This window comes from Mus caroli, unplaced genomic scaffold, assembly GCF_978045245.1.
Source record: "Mus caroli unplaced genomic scaffold, Mus_caroli_1 scaffold_7, whole genome shotgun sequence".
Classification (NCBI taxonomy): domain Eukaryota; kingdom Metazoa; phylum Chordata; class Mammalia; order Rodentia; family Muridae; genus Mus; species Mus caroli.
This window is the reverse complement of record NW_028227262.1, coordinates 84,644,578-84,671,466: the sequence shown is the minus strand read 5'-3', so window position 1 is coordinate 84,671,466 and position 26,889 is coordinate 84,644,578. Positions and strand designations below refer to the sequence as shown.

Genomic DNA, 26,889 nt, shown 5'->3' with positions numbered 1-26,889 from the left:
AAACAATAGGACTACAGTAGAAATGGCAGGTGTGAGAATAATTTGCAGAACTTATTGAAAACTAGACTTCCCAGGAATGTATATAACAAACAAATGTTTCCCATGAAATCATATTTTTTGCCAAAAAAAAAATTCTTCTTATAACTTAGGAAGTTGATGCACAGCTTCCCTGTCTGTATCATGGAATAAAAATAATTTTGTTATGAAATATTCCTTATTAAAGAATTTTAATACAGACACAACTTCAAGAATTCTTGGGGTGATGACATAATGTCTAAAATAGAAATCGTTTACTCAACTGCAGACAAATTTTTAAATCTGGTCACTCTATCTGAAATATCTACTCTCTGCCACACAAGCATGTCAGCTTTCCTTGTTCTTTGCTTTATTTTCTCACATTAGCATACTCTATGTTGTATTTACCAAGCTATATGTGTGTGCACATACAGATCTATCACTTACTTAACGTGTTTGTTGACTACTGTCCTACGGGACCAAAGATCTTTTTTTGTTTGTTGTAGTTTCTTCAATTCCAGGAGTAGCATCTAGCATATAATTTTACTGAATAAATATTTGGTGAATGAGACTATGGAGTCTCCTTCAAAAGAGCCCCAAAGTTTCTAGACTTCTCTTCCAAAGAATGGAAGGTACCCATCAATACTAGTGTTCATTTTCAAATTTGAACAGAGACATTAAATCCTATTAATCCCGCCAGGTGAGAATAAGACCACTATGACAATTTTGAGCCGAATTTGAAATAAGATTAATTTTTATTGGGGTGTATCCAAGAGCTGATCGGCTACTGCATCCTAAATTGGGTTCATGAAAGCAGCCTTGTCAATCAGTGGTAGCACACACCTTTAATTCCAGAACTCTGGAGGCAGGCAAAGACAAGAGAATCTCAATGAGTTCTAGGCCAGCCTCGTGTACAGAGCAACTTCCCGGTCAGCCAAGGCTACATAGAGAAACTCTGTACATTTACACAATGGAGTACTACTCAGCTATTAAAAAGAATGAATTTATGAAATTCCTAGCCAAATGGATGGACCTGGAGGGCATCATCTTGAGTGAGGTAACACAATCACAAAGGAACTCACACAATATGTATTCACTGATAAGTGGATATTAGCCCAAAACTTAGGATACCCAAGATATAAGATAAAATTTGCTAAATGCATGAAACTCAAGAAGAATGAAGACCAAAATGTGGACACTGTGCCCCTTCTTAGAATTGGGAACAAAACACCCATGGAAGGAGTTACAGAGACAAAGTTTGGAGCTGTGATGAAAGGATGGACCATCTAGAGACTGCCATATCCAGGGATCCATCCCATAATGAGCTTCTAAACGCGGACACCATTGCATACACTAGCAAGATTTTGCTGAAAGGACTCAAAGATAGCTGTCTCTTGTGAGACTATGCAGGGGCCTAGCAAACACAGGAGTGGATGCTCACAGTCAGCTATTGGATGTATCACAGGGCTCCCAATGGAGAAGCTAGAGAAAGTACCCAAAGAGCTAAAGGGATCTGCAACCCTATAGTTGGAACAACATGATGAACTAACCAGTACCCCGGAGCTCTTGTCTCTAGCTGCATATGTATCGAAAGATGGCCTAGTCGGCCATCACTGGAAAGAGAGGCCCATTGGACTTGCAAACTTTATATGCCCCAATATAGGGGAATGCCAGGGCCAAAAGAATGGGAATGGGTGGGTAGGGAAGTGGGGGGGCGCTATGGGGGACTTTTGGGATAGCATTGGAAATGTAATTGAGGAAAATATGTAATAAAAAATATTAAAAATTAAAAAAATTAAGAAAATCTAAGAGACAAAGAGGGAGGGAGGGAGGAAGGGGCAGAGAGGTGTTTTCGGGCCATTTGAAAGGTAAAATCACAAGTCATTGCAAAGCAGATCTACAGAAGTGAGACAATAAAAGAATGGAAGAAAGTGCAGATAAATCTCAAAAAAAAAAAAAAAAAAAAAAAACAACCCCAAACCCCCAAACATTACCATGTGATTGAGAAGTTACAGTGACAAGGGAGGGTTGTAGACAGTTTTGGAGGGTATGTGTTTTCCGAAAACAAGTCAAGGCTGTTGGTTGTGGCAGGTCACATTATACAAACAGAGTTAAAAAGAGGAATTCAGCTCTTAGAGTAAATGAAACTTATTTTCAACAGTATAGTATAATGACTCCTGCCTTCAAAATGGAGTCAGGCAGGTTTGTGAATCTGCATAGACTAATCTTTCAAGTGGAAGCTCTCCTGTGACAGCATTATCACCTTTAAATATACAATAAGCAAGCTATGGTGAAAAATAACAAATCAACTCTGAGAACAGGTGGTGAAACCTACCTCCCTCTCTATGAAAAATATGGTGTTGAAGTCACCATAGAATTATTGGGTTGCCATAGAAAGCTATGAGCATCCAGTTATTTCATAGCTCATAATTTTTTTGAAGATGCATAGTCCTGAGCTCACATTGTCCCCCTGACATATCTCTTTCTGCTCCTCTTTTTTTCTTGCAAGTTGGAGGATGACATACCAGGACAATATATGCACTGTTGACTTTATCTTGTCAATGTTTTCAGCTTTTAATTCTCGACTAATGAGACAATATACAATACAGCTTCAGGAACAGGCTCTTAAACGAGGAGACCTGTAAGCTTTTGTTCTTAAAGTCAGATACATGGGTATGTTTATTAAATAGAGAAGACTGAAAGATAATCAGGTTTGTGGAAGTAGCATACAAATCCTTATTTTCATAGACAAGATGAATTGTTACTATTGAATTTTCTACAATGCCATTGAACTTCCAATGTACTCGGTACTGAGGGAGCAACTGGTGAAACCCAAAACTTGTAGTTCAGAGCACCAGTACAAAATTTAGGGATGATCATGACATAGTTTAGATCAATATTAATGAAAGGTTTTGATCAATATTACCCAGGAAGATACCATATAAAAAAATTACCTAGGCCAACCAGACAGCATACACAAGCTGGTCTGAGGCTCCTGACACATATGTAGCAGAGGACTGCCTGGTCTGGCCTCGAAGGAAGAAGATATGCCTAATTCTAGAGAGACTTGAGTATCCAGGCAGGGGTATGATGGTTGGGGAGCATCCTCTTGGAGACAGGGGGAAGAGGAATGAGATGAGGAATTGTAGAGGGAAGGACCTAGAAGGGGACAATCAATGGCTGGAGTTTAAATAAAGAAATAATTTTTTAAAAATTACCTAGGACAAAATATTGGGATAGTTCAACAATAAAGAGCTGATGATTGGCAACTAAGCATTGGAAGGACCTTGAGATACACTCAGAAATGTGTGTGAATGAACAGGTGAGTTAATGACAGTAAATAAAAGGAGGAAAGAGTGATCAGCAGGGCTGGATGCTCCTGAGTGGGCACTAGGAGGATAGTGCAAATGTGTGCTTAGTGAGTGCACAGCCATTGTTAGTGAGAATGTTTTCAGAATTAGTGGAGTACAAGACTTTGTTTGAGAAGGCTGAAGCAAGTCAGTATTGGGAAAGGAGATGTTCTCTAAGAATCTTGGCTAAGAACGAGAAGGCCTTGTAGAAATGTGAGATATGACTTTTTTCAGTTTAATGAGGTGGGCTGTGTTTGGATGTGCATTTGCTAAGCTTCCATTCTCTCTCACTAGTCTCAGAAGGAAACAATACAACCTCCTATGCTCAGGCCTTGCTTCCTGCCCTATACTGATTCATTCACTGACTTTACCCAGCAGAGCATTCATAGGACTTGAACCTAAGCAATCTGCAGTCTCCTGGAAGCCTGGTATACTGAGGGGAATCCAGGAGTAACTGTCCCTTTCCTGCTATTGCAGCATCACAGTTAGTGCAGATGAATCTCAGGTTTTGTTTTGTTTTGTTTTTCTTGTTTTACTCAAAGGTAATGCTTTTCACTGCCTCATGGTACAAGTATTTGACTGAAGTTTGGCTTGTGGTTTAAAACTTCAAAACCAAATTTCCTTCAGGCACAGCTGCCTCATACAGAGACAAAAAAACTTTTGACCTTGAGCTCATTAACATGATGAAGCAATCAAGTGAACTAGCAGATACAAGACTGAAACAAAAAAGAACATCAATTTTTTGATTAATTGTAAATGCCTAAGTTGAGAGAAGGGGAGTAAAATTTGAATTAGCACAGGCAACATGCCCTTTATAAATTCACTGGAAGTTATTATTCAACCAAATCTGATTTTTAATGTTAAAAGTATCCATTTCCCCAAACCTCTTATACTAAAGGTTCTGGGAGTAAACTAAAATGTACACAAAGAGTCATGCTCAAATCTCAGGTTGCTAATTAGAATTTTGATGATATAATACAGAAGCAAGACAAGACAGGAGCCAAGTATTTTCATTAGTTTCACCACTCATGTTTCTGCATCTTAATCCGTTATGTTAATATTTAAATATGCAGTGAAAGCCCAAGTGCCTAGGAAAGCATGGACATTTCATTAATAACTGTAATTTGTATAAAAGAATATAAACCAATGACCAATGCGCAAATATAAACTTTAATTGGAGTTCATAAAACTTATTCATAGCTTATAAATATAAAATGTAATATTAAAGGAACTTATATTTCACCATTCAAATATAGAGTGGCTTATAATTTTGCTGGGGAAGGTAAAGAATTTTCTCTTAAAGTCCTAATTCTCTATTATCTATATCACTCTTTGTTTATATAATGCTATTTGGAACATGAAAATGATCCACAGGGGAAATTCATTTGGCATCTCCTGAAATGCCTTAGATTCTGCACATCTCTAAGTTGCGCAGCCTTCAAAGGAGACATAATGGAGCAGGGAGAGCTGTCACTCTCAGCAGTGACTTTCTCCTTCAGCAGTCATGCTTCAAATGGTCCTTCTGCAGAAGAATGGCTTGAAGTGACAGTCACTATGCCTTGCTCACAGCAGTCTACCACAGAACAGAACATTCTAGAATAAAGGCTGTTAGAAAGACTCAGTGTGTCTTTTCTCTACATCTGGAAGGACACTTGCCTAGTATCTTCTGACTTCTAAAGAGAAGGATATAGTTCATTGTTACCAACAACTCTTAAGACTCCTCCTTGTGTCTAACTTACACTCTTATTAACAAAGCTGGAAAGAAAAAGATTTCTAACATATAAAGAACAGACTCAAGTTCTTATGATGAAATCTGACTGAAATATTGTATTCTATGAAGTTTACAGAAAATATTCATTCACATCAAATTCACACACACACACACACACACACAAACCATACTTTTTTGGAGCAATATGTTAATCACTTATAAGTGTAGAAAGTAGCCCCAAAGCTTACATACAGATAAAGGAGGAACTGTTAAACTAAGTTTGAGTTATTTTAAAGATTTAGTTTTATTGTTTAATTATTAATATTTCTTTGTAGAGTGTGAAATCATGGTGAAAGAAATGACCCACAGTGAACAATGCCTTGGAGAACTGTGAGAGAGGCTCCAGGAAAAAAAACTGAGGGCCTTTTATCTCAGGTGCATTTTGTGCCCTGGATTGTTATTGAACATGTTTTCATGCCTCCTGTGTTAAACATCTACATTCAATCTATCAGACACATTCATTCTATTTGGATGTCAGATCATAGCAGTTAGAAACTGGTTTGGTGAAAGGATATGCTGAGTGCTGTCACCAATGCACCCTGAATCTGGATATGGTCTTCTACCTTGCTTTTGTGATTTCCCAGATATAATGTATAGTATGTGCCAGGCTATATTGTGTTAGAATTTCTCTGTCCTGAGTAAGTTTTGGGAAAGGGCTGCTCTGTAAATATTTAGTATATGGTTACTGACATTTATTTACTTGTTTTCCTGATCATGTTTTACGGAACATAAACAACCTTCCTTGGATCATTGCTTTCTTTGTTACATCCGTGTACAAAGGTGCACTGAAACCAAAATAAAGTTTTCTATAGCATTAGACTACAGTCTGCCCATTTCTTTCAGGTCCTCAGATCCTACATCCAGTACACAAGTTCTGCTTGGGTTGAAGAAAGTCAATAGTAGTGGTCTGTATGTGTGTTAGTATAGGTGCCCGTAGAGGTCAGAGATATCAAATCCCAAGAGAAGGGTTGTGGGCAGTTGTAAGCAACCTGTCAAAAGTGCTAAGAACTGAATTTAGGACCATGCAAAAGCACAGTACACTCTTATCCACTGAGTCATTTCTCCAGCACAGACTGGACACTGCAAAACTGTGTTCTTATAGCCTCAGAAAGCAATCGTTTGGAGTTTCTAAGAAAGGTAGTTGACAGAATTGTTACTAATGGTCTTTTGATTTGATGCAAAGCCCTGTATCATATATACACACTGTATTACTAAATCTGCTTACCTCCATCTACATCTTTGAGAAGGCTGTCAAGATCATAAAACTCTGGAATTTTGGTTATAGTAAAAAAGAGTAAGATCCACCTTTTCTTATGTCTTACAAAATGGTACACGGTAGCGCTTCCTTTTCTTTCTTCATATATTATCTCCAATATGTTTGGCTCTATTTTGGGCCTCCTTATTACAGGGACACATCACTGGTCATGTGAAAACTTATTTAACTCTCTCATCTAAAGATATTCCTCTTAAAAACTGTTAGTTAACTTTGTAATCTCGTTCCCTGTTTCCTTATATTTTGATTTGTCTTCTCAGTTGAACCAGGACCATTTGATAAAAATGGTGTCTTTTTTGTCCACTGGATGGTTTTAGCTCCTTTGTCAAAGATCAAGTGACCATAGTGTGTGGGTGATTTCTGGGTCTTCGGTTTTATTCCATTGATCTTTCTGCCTGTATCTGTGTGAATACCATTAATCATTTTTGCTCTCTAAAATAGATTGAGGTCAGGGGTTGTGATTCCCACAGAGGTTCTTTTATTGTTGAGAATAGTTTTCCCTATCCTGGGATTTTTGTTATTCCAAATAAATTTGCAAATTGCTCTTCCTAACTCTATGAAGAGTTGATTTGCAATTTTGATGGGGATTGCATGGAATCTATAGATTGCTTTCATCAAGATGGCAATTTTTACCATATTAGTCCTGCCTATCCATGAGCATAGGAGATATTTCCATCTTCTGAGATCTTCTTTGGTTTCTTTCTTCAGAGACTTGAAGTTCTTATCATACAGATCTTTCACTTCCTTAGTTAGAGTCACACCAAGGTATTTTATATTATTTATGACTATTGTGAAGGGTGCTGTTTCCCTAATTTCTTTCTCAGCCTGTTTATCCTTTGAGTAGAGGAAGGTTACTGATTTGAGTTAATTTTATATCCAGCCATTTTGTTGAAATTGTTTATTAGGAGTTCTCTGGTGGAATTTTTTGGGTCCCTTAAGTATACTATGATATCATCTGCAAACAGTGATATTTTGACTTCTTCCTTTCCAATTTGTATCCCTTTGACTTCCTTTTGAGATCTAATTGCTCTGGCTCAGACTTAAGTACTATATTGAATAGGTAGGGATAGATTAGACAGCATTGTCTGGTCCCTTGATTGCTTCAAATTCTCACCATTTAGTTTGATGTTAGCTACTGATTTTTTGTATATTGCTTTTACTATGTTTAGGTATGGGTCTTGAACTCCTGATCCTTCCAAGACTTATATGATAAATTTGACAAATGCTTTCTCAGTATCTAATGAAATGATAATGTGTTTTTTTTTCCTTTGAGTTTGTTTATATAGTGAATTACATTGATGAATTTCCATATATTGAACCATCTCTACGTCCTTGGGATGAAGCCTACCTGATCATGATGGATGATTGTTTTTATGTGTTCTTGCATTCAGTTTGGAAGAATTTTATTGAATATTTTTGCCTTGATATTCATAAGGGAAATTAGTCTGAAGTTCTCTTTCTTTGCTTGGTCTTTATGTGGTTTAGGTATAAACATAATTGTTTATTGGCTTCGTAGAACAAATTGGGTAGTGTTCACTCTGTTTCTATTTTGTGGACTTTTTTGAAGAGTATTGGTGTTAGATCTTCTCTGAAGGTCTGAAAGGAATTCTGCACTAAAAATATTCTAGTCCTGGGCTTTTTTTTTTTTTTCGGTTGGGAGACTTTTAATGATGGCTTCTATTCATTAGGGGTTATGGGATTGTTTAGATCACTTATCTGATCCTAATTTGACTTTGGTACCTCATATCTGTCTAGAAAATTGTCCATTCCATCCAGATTTTCCATTTTGGTGAGTATAGGCTTTTTTAGGAGGAGCTGGTGATATTTTGAATTTCCTTGGTTTCCGTTGTTATGGCTTCCTTTTCATTTCTGGTTTTATTAATGTCAATACTGTCTCTCTGCCCTCTTCTTAGTCTGGCTGAGGGTTTATCTATCTTCTTAATTTTCTCAAAGAATCAGCTCCTGGTTTTGTTGATTCTTTGTATAGTTCTTTTTGTTCCTACTGGGTTGATTTCAGACATGAGTTTGATTATTTCCTGCGGTCTACTCCTCTTGGGTGTATTTGCTTCCTTTTGTTCTAGAGCTTTCAGGTGTGCTGTCAAGCTGTGTGCTCTCTCCAGGTTCTTTTTGGAGGCAATTAGAGCTATGCGTTTTCCTCATAGCACTGCTTTTCATTGTGTCCCACAAGTCTTGATGTGATGTACCTTCATTTTCATTCAATTCTAAAAAGTCTTTATTTTCTTTCATAAATTCTTCCTTGACAAAGTTATCATTGATTAGATTCCTGTTCAGTTTCCATGTGTAAGTGGGATTTCTGTTGTTTTTGTTGTAATTGAAGACCAGCCTTAGCCTATGGTGATCTGATAAGATGCATGGGATTACTTCAATCTTCTTGTATGTGTTGAGGCCTGTTTTGTGACCAGTTATATGATTAATAATGGAGAAGGTGCCATGAAGTGCTGAGAAGAACATTCTTTTGTTTTAGGATGAAATGTTCTAAAGATATGTTCGACCTTTTCGTTCATAACTTCTGTTTGTCTGTTTAGTTTCTGTATCCAGGATCTGTCCATTGCTGAGAATGGGGTGTTAAAGTCTACCACTATTATTGTGTGAGGAGTAATGTATGCTTTGAGATTTAGTAAAGTTTCTTTTATGAATGTGGTGCCCTTGCATTTAGTGTATAGATGTTTAGAATTGAGAGTGCATTTTGGTAGATTTTTTTTTTTCTTTTATGAGTATATGGTATCCTTCCTTATCTTTTTTTGATAACTTTTGGGTGAAAGTCAATTTTATTCAATATTAGAATGGCTACTCCAGCTTGTTTCTTGGGACCATTTGCTTGGAACTTTTTTTTCAGCTTTTTACTCTGTGGTAGTGTTTGTCTTTGTCACTAGGTACATTTTGTGTAGGCAGCAAAATGTTCGGTCCTGTTTATGTATCCAGTCTGTTAGTCTATGTCTTTTTATTGGGGAATTGAATCAATTGATGTTGAGAGATTAAGGAATAGTGATTGGTGCTTCCTGTTATTTTTCTTGTTAGAAGTTGAGTTATGTTTGTGTGTCTATCTTCTTTTGGGTTTGTTGAAAGATTACTTCCTTGCTGTTTCTAGGGTGTAGTTTCCCTCTTGTGCTGGAGTTTACCATCTATTATCCATTGTAGGGCTGGATTTGTGGAAAGACATTATGTAAATTTTGTTTTGCTATGGATTATCTTGGTTTCTCCATCTATGGTAATTGAGAATTTTGCTTGGTATAGTAGTCTGGGCTGGCATTTGTGTTCTCTTAGCATCTGTATAACATCTTTCCAGATTCTTCTAGCTTTCATAGTCTCTGGTGAGAAGTCTGGTGTAATTCTGATAGGTCTGTATTTATATGTTACTTGACCTTTTTCCTTTACTGCTTTTAATATTCTTTCTTTGTTTGTGCATTTGGTGTTTTGACCATTATGTGGTGGAAGGAATTTATTTTCTGGTCCAATCTATTTGGAGTACCATAGGCCTCTTGTATGTTTATGGGCATCTCATTCTTTAGGTTGGGAAAGTTTTTTGTTGTTGTTGTTGTTTTGCTTTTATTTCTTTTTCTGTAATTTTGTTGAAGATATTTACTAGCCTTTTACATTGGGAATATTCACTCTCTTCTATCCCTATTATCCCTAGGTTTGGTCTTCTCATTCTGTTCTGGATTTCCAGGATATTTTGGATTAGAAGCTTTTTGCATTTTGCATTTTCTTTGATTGTATATTTTCTGCACCTGAGATTGTCCTCTACTTCTTGCATTCTGTTAGTAATGCTTGCATTACTATGCCTCCCAATCTCTTTCCTATTTTTTCTGTCTCCAGGGTTGTTCCCCTTTGGGATTTCTTTATTGTTCCTATTTCCATTTTTAGATCCTGGATGATTTTGTTCAATTTCTTCTCCAGTTTGGTCAGTTTGGTTATGTTTTCCTATAATTCTTTAAGGGATGTTAGTGTTTCCTCTTTAAAGGTTTACCTGTTTACCTGTTTACCTATGTTCTCCTGTATTTCTTTAAGGGAGCAATTTATGTTAAGTCCCCCAGCCTGAAGCAGGCTGATCCAGACCTTGACCTTGCTGCCACTAAAAAGATTACTTAGGGTGGAGCCTTCCTGCCTAGAGGACTCTATTGTTCAGCCACTGCTGCTGTTCTTCTTTAAAACACTGCTACCTGCTAAGAGGCTAAACTCTTCCAAAGACTACACCCTATTCTGCACGTCATCACCTGCAGCTGGTTCCAGGCTCCAAAAATGAATTGGTGGGGGATGGGCCCCCCTCCTTTATAAGCACAGTTTTCTATTAAACATTTGAGCTTTGATCAAAAAACGTGACTTAGCTCCATTTATCTATCGACCGCCTAGTTCCCCTCTCTTTTCAGCCCAGCTTGCCTCCTAGGTAAAACCCGGTCCATGTACGCTGCAGGCCGGCTCTCAACAAATTTAGATCCTTCTTAAAGTCCTCTATTATCATCCTGAGAAGTGATTTTAAATTACAATCTTGCGTTTCCAGTGTGATGGGGTATCCAGGACTAGCTATGGTGGGAGAACTGTGTTCTGATGATGCCAGGTAACTTTGGTTTTCTATTGCTTATGTTCTTGTGCTTGCCTCTTACCATCTGATTATCTCTAGTGCTACCTGCCCTTCCTATCACTGACTGGAGCCTGTCCCTCCTGTAATCCTGGTTGTGTCAGAACTCCTTAGAGTCCATCTCTGTGATCCTGTGATTCTGGGATCCTATGATCCTATGATCCTAAGATCCTGGGTGTGTCAGAGCGGCAGGGAGTCAAGCTTCCTCTGGGATTCTGAAATCCTGGTGTGACCAAGCTTCTGAGATCCTTTGATCCTGGGCATGTTACAGCAACTGTGACCCTGGGTGTGTCAGAACACCTGACAGGTGAGCTTCCTCTGTGTGTTGTGCAACTGGGTGCAGAACCAGCAGCCATAGTCTGCTCTGGGTACCAGTTCATACCAGAAGGAACCCAAGTCACTGGTTGGGCAAGGATTCCTGTGTCACTGGATCCTGGGAGTCCCAGTTACTTCCGGTGTTGGGGCAGATGTTGTGGCCTCCTCACCTATGATCCTTGGCGTTTTAGAGCACCTGAGAGTTGAGCTTCTCCTGAGTGTTGTGGAACTAGGTGTGAAGCTAGTGCCCAAGGTCTGCTCAGAGCATTGGTTCAGACTGGAAGGAGAGGAGAGTTATACATGGGCTGAAGTGTGGGGAAAGTGGGTTGGCATACTCTGAGATATCTTCTATTATTCTCTTTTCTAAATTTATATGTAACTTTCAAAGTTTCACTGTGAAAGATGCAATGTGAATTAATATAGGAATAAATAATGAAGTAAAGAACAGGGCAGTGTGGGTCAGCTGTGTTTCTCCCAGCAGGTTTGATGAGGTCTTGCTATTCACTAAGTGGTCACCTGACATTCTACTGTGTCACTGCTCTACTGTTGCATGGGTCTTTACCTCCTGTACAGGGCTTTCTTCCCCATGCTATCTAGCTTGGATCAAAAACTTCAACCTTCTTCCTCATTACCTTGAAGGATACTATATTCTGCTATGGAAAATTTCAAAAGGAATAAAATTAGTAATTTCATCTCCTTTTATTACAAGAGTTATGCTTTTTAACTTGTCCTGTAGCACCAGGATCTTCTAAAACTAATAAATTTTGAAGGCTGAATTGAAATAGTATATTAGAATATTCACTTGTAACTAGTTACCTATTGTGCTCATCATATAAGTTAATTTATTAATTTTATTTATTTAAAATATAATTGCATCATTTCCCCCTTGCTCTCCTGTTGCAATAAATCTCCAATCCAAATATGCCCTGGCAATGAAAATACAACTCAATTAATATGAATACATGCTGTGTGTGCACCTAGATTGGGCAGATCTACCACTACACTACCATCTTCCACATCTTGTGGTTTCTCCAAGTCTTGTTCTTCTGCTCCACTTTTCTTCTTCTCCCTCCTTCTCTGAGTCCTCTCTCTCCCAAACCTCCTTCTTCTCTCTCTCCCAACCTTCTGCTCCACCTTCCCTTTATCTGCCCAATCATCAACTCTCCTTTATTTTATAAATTAAGGTGGGAAGAAGGTTTACAGGAAATCACCCGAGTGCTGACTCATTCCTTGTTCACAACCCCTCACAGGAGAACAGAATTAACATCAAATATAATTAGCCCCAGGGCTATGTGCAACACTCTCCTTTCTCCAACTCCTCCTATCTCCCCAACTCTTTCTCAATTCTTTGGCTTCTAAGTTATTCTATTCTAATAACTAATTAGACAAATTAGTTATCTAATTGCTATTGTGCTGTGTATCTCTCTGTGTGTATTAATAAATATATAAATACAACCTGCTGAGTATGCTCAGTGTTGCTTGCATGGATGTGGTTCCCATGCCGATCACTTGGCATTGAATAACCAAGTTGGGTCTCATTCCTCACAAACACTAATTCTCCTCTCAGCAGTCATTAACTAATGTAGTTCTTCATCTAAGAGTGTGGCCTCATGAGATTTCCCCCATCCACAATGGGATGTCAAGTTTGTTGGCACTGTGTGGTTTTAGTTGAGGAAGCCATATTTTGGATTTCCTGGGTGCAGTTTCTGTGTTATATGTAGAAGAGATAATCACATATCACATTTCCTCTGATCTTTACAACCTTTCCACCCCTTCTTTGATGATGTTCTTTGAGCCTTTGGTGTAGGGGTTGTGTTATAGATGTATCCCTTTGGGCTGGAGACCACCATTCATTTCTCTACATTTGACCATTTGTTGATCTCCATAGTAGTCTTGTGCTGCAAGAAGCCTCTTTAATGGTAGTGAAGCCTACACTTTTCTGTGGGGATGATGAAAAATATTTCCAATGTAGTTAGGAATTATATTGGTTTAGGAAAGTGGTGGTATTATAGAAATCAATAAACTGAGAAAATTCAACGAAGAAAGTAAATTCTGATGAAGAGATGGAAGTAGAAAGTTTGTTACTATAATATGATGGAGACAGTAAAAGAATCGAGGTTTATAGGACATGTGTATTAGAAAGAAGTGGGCACAGCATGGGTTCTATGTGAAGTGGAGTGAACCATGGAAGAGAACTATTTACCAGTAAAGTAAGAAAATTCTGAGTCTCTACAGAGTGACTAGAAAAGGGTTTAGGTAGTGATAAGTCTGAATTTATTGATTCAATTTCCTTTTCTATAGATTAAGCATTTCAGGATCTTTTTTGAGAGTCACATCTTTGGTGTAATATTTTATAATTACTAAGGGAAAATGAGCTTTTGATAGCAAAGATTTTTTTCTTTTTTTTTACCTAAATCAATGTATCCATTAAAGAGTGCATTATTGTACAGCAGATGGAATTAAATGAACCATTGCATGAACTTGGCATTTTCAAATTGAGCTACCTGAATGTAATTACCTGAAGACACCTTCTAAATATGCTGTTCATGAGGGATTAGGTTTTATGGAGAGATTGTCTTCCTTTCTACTTCGCCCTTTTCTATGCACAATGGTTTTAGTCATCTTGGCTTATTGTACCATTGTCTCTGCCAATGATAATCGTGAAAATTGATCTTGAACCATGGAAACTGATGACATAAAACCATTCTACAGCTGTTTCAAAAACAAACAAACAGACCAGGGATGGCTTACAGGAAAAGAATGTCACATCTTTGTGGCATAGAAAATTTGATTGGCCTGCTCCAATCCTCATAATATTGAAATTTGGAAAAATGTCTCCATGTGTCAAATGGAAAGTTTAGGACTTCATCCACAAGCTGTCAGGCTGTTTTTGTTCTTGTTGTCATTTGGAAATTGCAGTGGTAGGTGATGAGGAATCCCATGTGTTTTCTATCGTGTTCAGTTCTGTTTTCTTTGAGAATAAGCAAACTTTTAGTTTGGTGAAATATTTTGTCATACAGGGAGTATACCTGCTAGGTGACATTTACAATTAGGGTGAAAATTGCTTTCTCATTATTTCTTTAAGTAGAGAGGAAGGAGATGTTTGTGTCTACTTCTTGAGTAAATGCTAATTAAATAATTGGACCAATGGATATGTAAAACTTTATAAATGTTCAGGACTAGATAATTTTTATTATGTATTTTAAGAAGCAAATTATCAACTAGATAGAAAAAGCTTATCAACTCAGTCCTCTAGGTTTGGTGTTAGGATGATCAAAAGTTTGTGTCGAATGAAGAGAAAAGGTTGATTTCTTGAAGTGCACTGTCTCAAAAGAAATGCCAGAAAAAGATTGTTTTTATAATAACCATGAAACAATACCTAGGTGTGGGAGATTGAAGAAGAATGTCTCCTACAGGCTCATGTATTTGAATGTGTGGGCCTAGGTTGATGAAGCTGTTTGGGGACATTTAGGAAGTATAGCCATGTTGGAGGAGGTGTGTTACTAGAAGTGGACTTCTCAAGTTCAAGGATTCACACCAATTCTAATTTGCTGTCTCTGCTTGGTGCATGAAATTCATGATGGAACCTCTTAGCATTCCAGCCTAACTCCATGCCTTCCTGCTGACCCTGCTCTGCCACAATGGAATGGAACCAGAAAGCTCCCCAAAACTCAGAGGCCCAGGCCATGGTGGGTGGTGCCATTCCTGGGCTGGTGGTCCTGCTCCTCATAACATTCTCAGCCTGCCTTCATATAGAAAGCAGGACCACCAGCCCTTCCTTCATGACTTTTCTGGCTCCTGCCTCCAGGTCCCTGCTTTGCTGAACTTCCTGTTCTGACTTCTTCCAGTGACAAAAAAATAACCATAAGCCAAATAAACACTTTTCTTCCCAATATTTTTGTATTCTTGCTGTTTCATTACATCGATAGTAACCTTAACTACAAGCGTTATTAAAGGCATGAAGCAAAAAGTCTATGGCTGGGCATAAAGGTACAGACTTATGTGAGAAAGTCAGAAGAATATGGTTCTGAAGGTGAGACAGAGTACATACACACACACACACACACACACACACACACACACACACACAGGAGAAATTTATTAGAGAGGTTTACAGGCTGTTGTCCAGCTAGTCCAACCACAGCTGTCTCCAATGAAAAGACCCTGAAGCAATGTTTAATCCACAAGGCTGGATGTCTCAGCTGGTCTTTATGATGGAATCCCAAAAAATCAGGTTCTAATACCAGTTAATGAATGCCTAGTAGCAGGATAGATAAACTGCCAGTGAAAGTATGGTCAAGCAGTCAAAATGCAACAGTTTCATTCTTCATTTCCTTTTGTATAGGCAGCCACCAGAATATGTGGCCCAGATTTAAGGTGGGTCTTCTCATCTCAAGTTATTTGATCAAATAAGAATTTGCAGCTGTTCTCAGATCTCGGGTTTCAGTTGATGTAGTCAGTTTGGCAAACAAGAGTAGCCATCCCATATACATGGTAGAGTGATATGGTGATAGAGGAAAGCTGTTCACTCCTTAGCAACCATGAAACAGAGAAGAGTAATCAGAAGATGCATGAGACAAGAGATATTCTTCAAGGTCACAACCCTTTCACACCATTTTTTCCAGCTAAGTATCACCTACTATATTCTACCTACTTCTCAACTATTCACTCAATTTTAAATTCCTCAGTTGCTTAAATCCTTATTAGGTCAGAGACAGATTACCTTTTGCTTTATTAATAAAAAAATTGTTCCTTAACCTTTGAAAGTTTTGTGTATTTATAACATGAATATTTATCATATCTATCCATCACTCATCACTACCACCTTCCAACTCCTTCTAGTGTTCTGGCTCATCTTCTCTTCACCTACAAGTCCTTTTTTATTTAATTTTTTGTTTTCAATGACTTCCTGATTTCAATTAGTACTGCGTGTAAATACACAGGAATATGGATATCCATTGAGGAATGAGCAACTCCTCCAGCAGCCCTATCCACAAAGAAAAGTAACTGCCCCTCTTCATTATCAATCAAGTGTCAAGAGCTCCTTGGATAAGGACAAGGCTTCAAGAGCTCCTTCTAGACCCATGCTGGAATTTCAACTGGCTCGATCTTGTGTTGGCAACTATGGTTGCCATAAGTCTATCCATATATATCCAGTCATAGTATTTATCCAGAAGATAGTATTTACAGCTCCTCTATTCATCTACCAGATTTTGTATTTCAATACTTCCAGATCTTTCCATTCCTTCTTCCACAAATTCACTGAGCCTTGAGTGGTGTGACTGCTTAGGACTCAGGTAGTTATAACTGCACTTCGACAAGTTATGAGTCTTTTCATTAACCACTACCAACTGCACATAAAAGATTCTCTGACCAAAGTTGAAAGCAGCAGAATCTGTAAGTATAAACATAGAAATTTATAATGTAGTTTCACTGCATTTGGCAAAACACCTTAGAGCCTATGATCTCCCAGTCATGGTCTCTTGAGCCAAGATACAATTCACAGACCACATGAAGCTCAAGAAGAAGGAAAACCAAAATGTGGATGCTTCAATCCTTCTCAGAAGGCAGAACAAAATAACCATGGGAGGAAATACGGAGACAGAGTGTGGAGCAGAGACTAAAAGAAAGGCCATACAGAGACTGCCCCACCTGGGGATCCATCCCAAATACAGTAAGTAAAACCCCAGACACTACTGTGGATGCAAGAAGTGCTTGCTGACAGGAGCCTGATGTAGCTTTCTCCTCAGAGACTCTGCCAGAGCCTTACCAATGCAAAGATGGTTGTTCTCAGCCAACCATTGGACTGAGTAGGGGACCCCAGTAGAGGAGTTGGGGAAAGGACTGAAGAGCTAAAGGGGTTTGCAACCTCATATGAAGAAGAACAATATCAACCACCCAGACCTTTCAGAACTTCCAGAAACTAAACACCAACCAAAGAATACAAATGGAGGGACCCATGGCTCCAGCAGCATATGTAGCAGAGGATGATCTTGTTTGGCATCAATGGAAGGACAAGCCCTTGGTCCTGTGAAGACTTGATGCTCCAGTGTAGAGGAATTCGAGGGTAGGGAGGCAGGAGTTGGTGGGTGGGGAAGCAGTCTCATAGAAGCAGGGGAGGTCGATGGGATGGGGGTTCTGGGGGAAACCGGGAAAGAGGATAAAATTTGAAATGTAAATAAAGAAAATATCAGAGAGAGAGAGAGAGAGAGAGAGAGAGAGAGAGAGAGAGAATACAGCATTTATCTTTCTAGAACTGAGTTAGCTCAGTCAGCATAGTTTTTCTATTTTCAGTTATTTACCTCCAGCTTGCTTGCTTGCTTTCTTTCTTTCTTTCTTTCTTTCTTTCTTTCTTTCTTTCTTTCTTTTTTCTTTCTTTCCTTCTTTCTTTCTTTCTTTCTTTCTTTCTTTCTTTCTTTCTCTCTCTCTCTTTCTTTCTGACTAATATTCCATTATGTATATGGACCACACTGTCCCTACACATTCTCCAGTTGATGGACATCTAAGCTCTTTCTATTTCCTTGCCCTTGTGACCATTGTGAATTAAGCTTCAGTGAACATGTCCTCTGCAATAAGATATTACATTTTTGTGTGTACACCAAGAAGTGATATATATATGGTAGTTCTATTTCCAGTTGTCTTTGTTAATTCTTTGTTGCTGTAATAAGATAACAGAACGAAGACAATTTATAAAAGAAGCATTAAATTTGGAGTTCACAGTTCCATAGTGTCAGAGATCATGTTAGCTCAATGGGAAGCATGATATCAGGCAAACAGGTATGTTGCTATAACAGTGAATGGGGGCTCTTATCTTTATCCACAAGCACAAGGCAGAGAGCCCTACCTGAGAATAAAGTGTAGTGTCTTAGAAACCTCAAATCTTTCAACCAGTGACACACTGCTCTATTTGTGCCACATTTACTAATCCTTTCAAAGAGTTCCACCAAGTGGGAATCAATCACAGATATGAATTTATGGGACTCATTATCATTCAAACAACAATACTAGTTTTTTTTTTAAATCTTCCACAGAGATTGCTCTATTGTAAATTCCCACCAACATTGTATTGTTGTGTACCCATTGTCCCCATGTCCATGCCAGCATCTATTGTCAAGTTGTATTCTTCATCTGACCAATTCTGACCTGAGTAAGATGGAATCTTGAATAAGTTTTAATCTGAAAGCATTTCCCTGAAGTCTAAAGATGTCCAACGGTTGAAAAAAATGTTTACTAGCTTTTGTATTTTTTATTTCAAAAATGTTTTATTCATCTCATTGTCCATGTATTAATTGGTTTTTATTTTTATTTTTTAAGAGTGCTTTGTATATTCTACAGCCTAATCTTTTAGCAGTCATGTAAATAGTATTTTCTCTCCCAATCTGTAGGCTGCTTCTTCACTCAGTTGACAGGCTTTTGTGCAGTAGAGAAGTTTTTAATTTCAGGGCATACTGTTTTTGATTGTTGGTCTTTCTACACTACAAAGGGCTTAGTCAGAAGTCCATATCTGTGCCTGTAAGGTGAAACCTACTTGTAACCTTAATTTTTTCAAAGTCTATTTTTATTGATGGTTCTTAAACACTTTAACCTCCCTTCTATCCCACCACCGTCAGAGGTAGTGGAAAAGAAATGATGCAGGGGAAGTGGACCTGTTTATAAATGATTTTTTTGTAGGAACTTCCATCTGTGTTGTCAGGAAATCAGCAGTTCAGTTCACAGGTCAGCAGCAGCAGCTTGATCTACTCACGAACACTTCACATATATTCCAGCAGTTCAGTTCGGAAGAGTCAGGATAGTAGCAGGCCTCACGCAACCTAGCAGGCAGTAGGGATTCAGATCAGCAGAGATGTCAGCAGTTCTCAGCTGTGCCTCTCTCAGTGAAGCTAAGATCAGCAAAGATGCAAGACCACAAGTGAGGCACAGCTAGCTCTATAAGCAAGCCAAGTTCAGCCTTTATCACTGTCTGTGGAATCCTATTTATATCTCCTCCAAATACCAGGTGTCTTCCCTCAGCACATGACATCACTCTGTCACTCAACCCAAGTCCTTATAAGTGGCAAGAAGCCACTCACCACCGGAAGTTTTTGGTGCATTTCTCTCTATATAGTCCTGACAAAAGGAGCTCAAATAAACAATATATGGTGGAACAATTCATGGGTATTGTTAGCAAAGAATCCTTCATCAAATATCCTTTCACATGCTTGCTATAGCAGAAATCCTTTCACTTGTGTCTGCTTTAGCGAAAATTTCTTTCATGAGTTTGCCTTAGCAAAAGACCATCCAACACAACTGACTTTCCAAAGAACCCGTAAATTTCTACTTCATCTACCTCTGCATATATCCTGAAGCAGCTGTACCTACACAGTCTTACAAAGAGGTCTTGTATTGATTGGTGTTGATTTTTGTACAGTGAGGGGGGTGAGAGGAATAAGAAACAAGTGTTGATGTTGTTGTTGTTGATGATGATGATGAAGTTGTCTCTTTTTATTTTTGGATATTGAAATCCAAACCCCCAAGTACCACTCGTTGAAGAGACTGTCTCTTGTCTAGTGTGTATTTTTGGTGTCTGTGTTAAAAATCTGGTGCTGTATTTATGTAGATTAATATCAAGGTCCTCTATCCTATTTCGTTGATCTATGAGTTGCTGTTTCTAGTACTATGGCTCTGTAGTATAGTTTGAAAGCAGGTTGTATAATATCTCTCATAGTTTTTTTGTCGTTATTGTTTTTGTTGTTGTTGTTCAAATATTCATTTGTTTTACTTTGGAGAGCAGATTGCTCCCAAAATAAGCCCTAAGACCTTTTCTATGTTGAGAAGAACTGCCCTGGAATTTTAATGGAGATTATATAGCTTGCTGATGGCAAGGTGACCCCTTTCACAATAATAATCTTCTAATTCATGAGCATGTAATTTTGTTTCTTAGATTATAGTTATTGTTAACTATTTTATTGAACTGAATGTAAGTGTGTGTGTGTGTGTGTGTGTGTGTGCACGCGTGTGCGCACACACAAGAGAGTATCATTGGTATATAGAACAGCTACTGATTTATGTGTGTGTATGTTCATTTTGTATTGTCACTTTGCTGAAATTGTTTTTCAGCTCTAAGACATTTTTGATGGTGTCCTTAAAGTATGTCAGAGCCTTTGTTATCTACTAGTCTCAGGACATGCCAGTGTAGATAGAGCCAAGGTTGTGCATTGCTAACCTATGTGCCTCTCAGTGGAATCAAGTGGCATTCAAGACTAATCAGCACAACATCCCAGGTCTTATTTCACTGATATCAGGCTTTCAGACAAGTATTAACATGTAAGGCATTTATTAAGGAGTTCTCTTGAGAGCTATACCGCTGGGAAGAAAACATGGCCTTTTAGACAGAGCTATGAGGAATTTTCCCACCAAAATGTCACCTGCAGAATTATCGGGAGTTATTTAAACTGCAGTTTCCTTTCTACCCGTGCTATATTCCATAAATTGTGTTAACCTAACCTGAATTGTAGCTTTGCTGTCTTTTTTATGGCAAAAAGAACATTAAAAAGGAATACTATAAAACCAAGCAATAAAATGGGCAGGACATTATTCCTACTATAATGGAAATTTATGTGAGATTACTTCATTAACTTACACACTGTTTTAACTGCACTTCCTGCCTCTTTGACCACATTTGATCCCAAGCAAGCTATGCCCTTTTCCCAAAGCCTGTAAATCTCCAAGATTGACCCAAGAAAGGCATAAACCTTGGCACTAATTTATCCTTGTAGTGTAGACTTTCTAACATTTGTCGCTAAAAATGTCATTATGGTTCCTTAAATTCAAATCTGAATCTATAAGAAATTTCAAGACATTTCATTTGGTAAGTTTCATTTTGAGATCTGAGCAGAACTTCAATCACATCTGTTTGTTAAATACAGAACTGAAATTAACATGTGCCAGGTGCCTACTTCTTTGTGATCTTCCTTGGTCCTTCCTCTTCTCCAATTTTCAATGTTAACGTGAAAAGAGAGCTGGGTGGGTGGATAGAATATATTAAGACAAAATTGCCAAACCTAATTAGTTATGAGGTAATATTGCAGTTCTGAAGTAATAGGACTAGAGTTTAAAAAAAGGAAAAGGAATTGGGAATCTAGAAGACCACACCAAGTAATACTGTTAAATATTTATCCAAGGAAATAAATTTTAGATGCTTAGTACTGCTTTTTAATAGCTATTTCAGCACAATTTTCTCTGAATGCTTCCCTGGTTCTCTAAAGAACACAAGTAGCTGTAGTCTGTATAAAAGTAGAATTTTTTTCAGACTAAGAAAGAGTCAAATATGAATTCTAGCAGTGTCCCTTTGTACCAAGGCTGGCGGCACCATCTAAGCATTGTGCACTCTTAGCCCCATGATTCTACCTCAAGGGACATTTACATTCCTCATCTCTCCTCTTTTTCTGAAATTAAACTCCCGAAGGAGTGAGGAGAGTTGGGAATCAGAAACTTCTTTTCTGCTTCAAGCTCCTCCATGTTTTATCTTGGTGATTCCATGAGAGCTACCACAGTGTTCTTAGAGAACAGAGGCAACTTCTCCACTGACTGTCTTTGGTTATTTGTTACATACTACTACTAAAATAAATATTTTTACCTACTCATTAAACCACATATTCTCTGTTTTACTGTATCTATTAATTGTATAAGACGTGAATCCTTCTCAATAAATGAAATTTGGAGGTAATTTGTATAATAATACATGAGAATCCTGCCTTTACCTTCCCTTATTCAATAAAACTTTCACTGCAATTTCACTGTTAATGGTTTGGCTTCACTTTCATATTTTCCCACATATGTTTCTGCTTACACCCAAATACAGATGCACTTCCATTAAGGTCATATATATATTTTTATGCTTTTTTTTTCAACTGAATCTGTCTAAAGGTTTCAAGGGTATTTATTTTATGTGGGCAATGCTCTTTGGAGGTTGCTCCCATCTCACCACTCACATCTCTTTTCTTCTACTGCCCAAAGTTGTTGATTAGACGAGGTTTGGTAGTGGGAATGGGCTTTAGAACACAGCGTCTATGACTATGGCTTTCTACTCTCCTGAGTTAAATATCAGAAAAGACCCTTCTCACAGCTGCCTCAGTGAGAGCCTACCACTTTGAGTTTGAGAAGTCAGAACATTCATCTCAGCATTTAGATTGGAAAGCTAGAGAAGTGGCTGAATGAGCACAAATACTTGATATGCACACCTGATAAACTGGGTACAAGCCTCAGTATCCACATAAAAGTGGAAGAAGAGACTAGACTCCATAATATTGTCCTAGGTCCCCTACTGCACAGGTAGTAACATATGCCCCACTACCCTGCTGCCAGACACAACACACTTACACAATAACATTTTTTACAACTTAGATAAGCTCATGCCTCTTTTGTGCTGAAAAATGTCCAAACGGTCTTTAGTTAGATCAGATTCAAGTTCTTTTAGGAATTTTGATGATATTATGAGCTGTCCTGCACCCCACACCCTTACTTTTCAATATTGTTTCTTCTGCTCCTTCCTTGATATCTCTGCTCCAATGACACCAAGCATCTTTAGCTTTGACAGAGAAGATCAAGTCCCTGGCTTTCTGCCTCACAAATAAAACCAAGGTAATGCCCAGACTAACTGCACAGCATCCCTGAGGAGCTCCTCCCCTAGACATCTCTTTGTTTCCCCTTATTTCTTTCAAGCCTTTGGTCAACTCTACCATTCTTGATGGGGTCCACATTCACCACTCAATTTCAAACCACAGTCTTGAGCCAGATATTTTTGATTTTTAAACCTTGTCCCTTTTTTGTAGCATTGCCCACATATAAGGTAATATTACTGGATATGTTTATTACAGAGATTCTCTGTCACTACTCACAAGAACATGATATGTATATACAAGATACATAGGATTTTAATTAGCACAGTGTCAGGGCCTGAAAGAGTACCTAACAATAGCTATTCAATAACCATTTTGAAGAAGAACTGTATATATGTATATGTGTGTGTGTAATAAATTTATAAATATTACCTGAAACTTCCCAATGGTATTCTGAGGAGAATTGTGGAAGCAACCAGCTAATTATTATAAAAGCACAAAACAATGCTTGAACTATATTACATGTTAATATTATCCACTGCAATACACATAGAGGTTTACAAATGAGAATGAAAATATGATCTATGCTTAGCACTCACTTAAGAATTTCAAACCAGAGAATGGCACCACTCACTTTCAAAATGGTTCTTCTCACATTAATTTACAATCAAAACAATTTTCCATAACATGCCTACAAGCCAACCTGATCAAGGCAAAGCCTCATTGTGAGTTTCTTACCAAGAAATAGGAATTACCAATTACTAATATAATGTCTCAAAGTAGCACAGCTGTTCTTATCTATCTATTCATTCATATGCTGAATGAATTTCTTAAAACACTCTCTGCAACTAAGACATGTTCATGCGACTTATTCTTTACTTCTTTAATTCCCCTGTATGATATAGAACTTGTATGTGACCATTTAGTCACTTGCTTACTAAAAAATACTTTAATAACCTTTGAGGTTTTTTATTTTCTCTTGGAGCACAATCTAACAAAGTTGAACTTTCATGTGGTAGTGTTATAATCTGCTTTTTTATATACTTTAAATAAAGGCATTGCTTTTAAAGTCAAGCAGTATATTATTTCAAAGATAATACTTAATTGTTCCTCTGAAGAAACAATGTATCCATTAGATCTATTTTAAACTGGTGCATGTATATATTCCATGGAAGCACATTATTTTATCAGTTCAGAATCTCTTCTTGCAGATCTGCTTTTCTTTTTCCTCCACACTACAGTTTCTACAAAATTGCTCTGTTTTACTCTGTAGTCATTTCCCATTTCAGTCAGACTTAAAGCTCTGTCTCCATAAAACCCCTCTAGGGTGGCAGCTGTTTAATCCACAAGGAGAATCTACTCTGTGAAATATAAGACCTGCCTGGATCCTTGAACTTTAGACCACAGAAAAAATGCCAATTCTATTTCAACCATAGAGGCTATAGGAAGCAATACTATGAGACATCACCTAACTTTCTGCTGACCAAAAAACAAATCCTTAGGCAAAGAAAATAAAGCCCACACTCTGATAACACAAATTAAGGAGAGATGGAGCAGAGAGGGAGAAGGACGAGGGAGACAGAGACAAGACAGACACAGAAAGACACACAGAGACACAGAGAGAAACACACACACAGAGAGGTGAGGGAGTAAGAACAGGAAAATATTTCATCCCGGGATAATGTAGTTCCTGGTTCGACCTGGCTGTAAATCTTAATAAATCTTGCCTTACTTGTGAGTAAATTGATCTTTTTCTTATATTCTCCAAGCCATTAAATTGTTCTCCTTTCTCAAGAATATCAAATGTGACACCAATCACTCACACCCAGTGCTGTTTTAATCCAAACCATATGTTTTGCTTTAAAATTAAAGTAGAAACAGAGATACATATTCCCATAGCATCTACAAGAAATTCATAAAGAAATTCATTATAATGTTATATTCATAAAAATACTTCGGTAGCCTATCACAGCCATATAAGACACGTTATAAGATATAAATTAGTAATGAGTGAAAGGAATATGTTTGAATGTACAGACCCTCCACACTATCATTTGGGAACTGCCTCCCTAGGTTAAGCAGCTTGTAGCTTTCTTGTTTTCTTGGGCCTACAAGCTGACTGGAATTCCTAATGAGAAGCCTTTCTTCATGGGGCTTTTCCTCTCCCCAGGTAATTAATCACAACTCCTCAGAAGCCTTGCTCAGCTCAGTCCCTTTTGATGTGCAGCTATCGCAACCAGCCATGACTACAAGCAATAGAAGTTTCTCCAGCCACACTGACTTTGATAAAAGATGCTTTCTTCCTAGAAAATTGGTCAGCTCAGTCATCATGTATTTGATGATCATAACAATGGTAATGATCTGTTGACTGTTAGCTCCTGGGTGCTCTAAGCCTTTTTAGATTCTGACAAGTAGGCCTCCCAGCCATCTGTTCCTCCAGGGAAGTAAACAAGTCTCTAGAAAGTCTTCGGCAATTTTCTTTAGCTCATTCCAGAGCAGCCTTTGAAACATTAATGCACAGATGAATCACTTCAGGGTCTTAGAAAATGCGCATTCTGACTCAGCAGCTAGGAGCTGGAGCCCAGGTTCTGAATCTCTAAGCAGCTGCCAGGTGAGCGCGATGCTGGGGCTTCTGAGTACTCTTTGACTGGCAGGGCCTAGAGATTTCTTTATTTACTGCTCTAGTCAAAGCCTCACACATCCTTCACCACGTTGTTCTTACACAGACAGCAGCCCTGACACACACCTCCAGCCAACAAGATTGTGTCAAATTTAAAACATTGTTTTCTGATTTTCCTTCGGGAAACTGGAATGTAAACGGAAAGAAACCCTATTATCCAGGTTCTATTCTTTTTTTTTTTTTTTTGGTTTTTTGAGACAGGGTTTCTCTGTGTAGCCCTGGCTGTCCTGGCACTCACTTTGTAGACCAGGCTGGCCTCGAACTCAGAAATCCGCCTGCCTCTGCCTCCGGAGTGCTGGGATTAAAGGCGTGCGCCACCACGCCCGGCTTCCAGGTTCTATTCTTATACCACTGATCCTGTGTAAAGATTATATACATCATATATTCAGCAATAGGTGGTTATAGCTACGTATGCAGGGAAAATTGTTTCCGTTATGCAATGCCTTGTAGGTTTACCTCTGAGCTTTTAAAAGCATTTTTAAAATGTATTCAGTGATAATGTTATATGTGTATATAATTGTATTCTTGTAGCCATTCTCCTTATCTTCCCTTATTTTCTTTCTACTACTACCTTCTTACTCCCTAACAAGTCCCTCTCGTGTGTGTGTGTGTGTGTGTGTGTGTGTGTGTCTGTCTGTCTGTGTGTGTGTGTGTGTGTGTGTGTGAAAGAGAGACAGAAATATTGCATGAGTCTGAATTGAGAGTTATTCACTGAACTGAAGTGGCATGTGAGCAACTTGCCAGTGGCTACACCACCAAAGAAAAAAGGCTCCCACACTCCTTTCTTTTATCATGCATAATAAAAGCAAGAAGACTTATTTCTGTTTTATGTGTATGTTTTTCACTCACTTTAATTTCTCATTTTTTATCAGAAGTTTACTTATAAATCAATTTGCATTTTCTTTTTTGTTTTCTTTAAAGACACTGAGACCTTCCACAAGTAGAACCTTGAAGTTATTAATTAACCTGTACTTGTAACACTAATAGCGGCTTCATTTTTTTGTGAAGCAGCGCCCTCCCTGTGCTGTTTCAGAGTTCCATCCACAGACAGTGTTAGCTAAGAGCATCAGACTGAACTCTGCTGGTCATCAGATGTCTTACTCAAATCTTATACACCTAAAAGAAAATCAAAGGACAGTCTCTCCTTTGACGAAGATTCATCACGATGTTCTCTGTGATCCAAGGATTTTCAAACAATGTGTCAGAGGTGACTTTCCGAGGTAGATCACTTTGAACTCTGCCCCAGTTGGCTGTAATTAATTCTATTATCAAGAGCTGTTCTGTTACTAAA

At 38.1% G+C, this 26,889-nt stretch overlaps 1 protein-coding gene across 5 annotated transcripts in view; it reads left to right on the top strand.

Annotated features, from left to right (window-relative positions):
• Positions 1-26,889, top strand: part of Grid2 (glutamate ionotropic receptor delta type subunit 2) — a 1,534,794-nt gene that overhangs the window by 985,524 nt on the left and 522,381 nt on the right. The gene's annotated exons all lie outside the window — the stretch shown is intronic.